Source organism: Phoenix dactylifera, unplaced genomic scaffold (genome assembly GCF_009389715.1).
Source record: "Phoenix dactylifera cultivar Barhee BC4 unplaced genomic scaffold, palm_55x_up_171113_PBpolish2nd_filt_p 000743F, whole genome shotgun sequence".
Taxonomy (NCBI): domain Eukaryota; kingdom Viridiplantae; phylum Streptophyta; class Magnoliopsida; order Arecales; family Arecaceae; genus Phoenix; species Phoenix dactylifera.
This window is the reverse complement of record NW_024068116.1, coordinates 68,087-71,212: the sequence shown is the minus strand read 5'-3', so window position 1 is coordinate 71,212 and position 3,126 is coordinate 68,087. Positions and strand designations below refer to the sequence as shown.

The following is a 3,126-nucleotide window of genomic DNA, read 5'->3' as shown; positions in this document are numbered from 1 at the left end:
GTATACATCAGGAGGAGTCACACGAGCAACCTCCTCCTCTGTCATACCCTCGCGCTTGAAGTTCGTCTTCAATTTTGCTTTATATTCTTTCCATTTGCGATGGAGGGACTTTAGCACCCAATCATGGCTCTCTGGAGGGAGTACAAACTTACCCTACAACAAGATTCAGAATGTTATAATAATATTAAACATCTAAAATAAAATTATGATACTAAGCAAACTAATATACAGGAGGTGTCGAATTAAAAAGAATAAATTCAATTCATTACCTGTATAAGTCTAAGAAGCTCAACCTTATACGAAGGAAGCATGTCATTCCACTTCGTATAGTTGAGTGGACACAGCTGACCCTTGCGTGCAACCGATCCTAAAAAGCTTGATAGTAGACTTCCAGCTCTATTGATGGGCTGCCCCAATTCGTTGCATCGGATGATGATCTTCTCACCCGGAGGAAGCTTCCACACATCCTTTGCTTGAGTGGGTCCCCGTCTCGTCCTCACTGTCCCTTGTCCATCTATTCAAATTAAATAAAATGTCTTAAAAAGTTGAAGACAAATATGAACATAAAATATGAACTTTAAATCGAATTACCCTGGATCCGGAGCTCATCCTCCGGACAATCAGCATGAGGCTCGCGCTGAGATCCTGACTCGTGCTGCTGGTGATCACATGGCTACTGGGACTGCAGGGACTGCTCAGAAGTAGATCCCACCTGAGAATGCTGGAACTCCACATCTCTAAATCGTCTCCCTCGGGGCATATTGTTACCTGGTATGCACAAAAAAGAATCAATATTTGGTTAAATGATAAATTTATACTAAATAAAGGGCTAATAAAAGAGAAATTTAAGCATCAGTGTGACTGAAATACCTGGATATTATGTTTTATGCTGTTTCGATCAAACTCTCTTTTTCTTTGTAGAAAAATCTTAAATGCAGTTGCAAACTTGCAATGATGATCAAACCTGGATATAAGGAAACGATCTGGCCAATCTTAATCTGGTTAAATCTAGGTTGAATAGTAAACCAACAAGACAAGAACTGGACCTGCACTATGATAAGCATGAACGAGTCCAGTCCAAAATGTAGAGCGGCTCAGAGAAGCCAAATCAAACCTGATCTTTGTTGCAAAGATGACCAGATTCTGGTGTGTAGCAATGAAGCAATAGTCCTATGGAGAAACCCCAGAATATATTTAAACAATCTTCAATAGTTTGTTTCTCCAAGATGGCAACTATTATCAAAATTCCAAGTAGGCATAAACTAAAATAAAAGATCAATTGTAGACTTTAGGTCTAGGTTTACAGTCAGGGCATTTAACGAAACTGGAAAAGATGGTCAAGATGGTTCATGATAGTTCATGATATAACCTATTGCAGCAGTTAAGTTAACAGGATCCAAGCATCTTCAAATGAAGAAAATATCATTCCTTAAGTGGTAGCAAACAATATACCTTGTTCTTCAATCTGGAGAAGGCCCTTTTATGGCTATATTTGTCACTCAGATCTAGCTTGGCCCAGGTGCCAAGTTGACAAGATTTGGTACTCACAAAAGAGCCTAAAAAACTCAGCCCTGCCCACAAAGCATCAGTGTGACTGAAACCGAATGGCGAGTCTCCACCTTGTTCTTTAGACCATCATGAAATACCTGCCTTGTTCTATATGGAAAAAAGAATGTGCTACTATATACTTAAACAGAGAAAATAGGAGATGATGATGATAGCACAAAGACATTGTCTCTTGATGCTGGCAGCCGCCTTGGAATATAAACAAGCATTTACTGTATTGGAAACATGCGACGATAACTATAATGAAGCACCATCGACTGAGGACTGGAAGAAGGTAGAGATTACATCTTTCAAAGACTACTAAATCAGAAATTAGAAGTTTTAAGAGACAAGACAATAGATGTTCTTAAAGTACCAGCTTACTAAGTATGATTTGTGTTACTATTTCTGAACCATTTTATATACAAAGATCAGCATGATCAGGGAACCAGCATGTTAAATTATTCGATATTTATAAAAAAAATTCTGGTATTTGTGATTCTGCAGAGACTCTATATGACATTATGATCAAAAGCTTTCGAAACCAGGTTGTGTTCCAAATCAGGTTAGCTAGGTGCCTAGGTCCTTTTACATGAGACTAGAATGCCTATATAAAGAGAAGAAATTTGGACATTACCTAACTCTGAAGGCAGCATCCCAGGAATCCTATGAAATAGAGGAGGGGCACCCCATTGCAATGATTCTAAACATTTAAAAGCGGACGGTTTCAGTTTGGTTCACATCTGTGAACCTAATACTGTACAGGCTTGCAGCATTTCAATACTTAGCAAAGTTGAAAGGAAAAAAAAAAAGCTTATAAAATGAGAGATAGCACTTGAGTAATTGACTTGGTATCATATGGAGAAACTTAACTTAGTTCTGTCCTACGAACTCTCTTAAAAATACTGTACCTCTCATAAAAGGCGATAGACCATTCGATATTAAAAGGTTTTAACCTGTCGACTTTAGAAAGTTAAATAACCTTAACAGTAAAAGAGTTGAATTCTAAGCTCTCCATGTTTTTTGTCCATGCAGAAATATGACTCAGGTTACTTAAGCTGTTCAGTTCAGAAAACCACCACTTATATGCAGTTTTTAAAAAAAAGACAAACAAAATTAAGTAAAATGCAAAGTAATTAATGTAATTAATGTTCATGTGCTGCACCCTATCCATCGTGCGGATTTATTTCCCACAATAGGGTCCACTTGTAATTAAAGGTCCACATGTAATTAAGGCCCGAAACCAAATGCAACAGAAGAAGCATATTATGCAGTTGAATGGAATGAGAATGAGAAAGAGAAAGGTTACCACTCAGCAAGCTTAAAGTTTGCAGATAACAGTGTCGGTGAAAGGGGTGAAAGAGAGGGCTCTTCACCTACAATCCCTGTGGATGTACCAACACAAGCATGAACACATGAAATTTATTTAAGAATGTCAACAACAACCAGTTCGAGAAACATCAACTCACCTACTGTTTGATTTCTTATCCTTGCAAGTTGTTGATATGTTTAAATGTCCGAATATGTTGTCTGGAATGAAGATAATGCTTCTCAGAAGAGCATGTATTTTCGTATTTCATG

The 3,126-nt window shown here is 37.7% G+C and overlaps 1 long non-coding RNA gene across 1 annotated transcript; it reads right to left on the bottom strand.

Moving 5' to 3' along the window:
* Positions 1 to 400: 400 nt before the first annotated feature.
* LOC120107047 lies at positions 401 to 3,126 on the bottom strand. The gene is made up of 3 exons (XR_005509017.1): positions 3,015 to 3,126; positions 2,855 to 2,930; positions 401 to 768 (listed from the first exon to the last, which is right to left on the bottom strand). It is a non-coding gene; the product is annotated as an uncharacterized LOC120107047 (long non-coding RNA).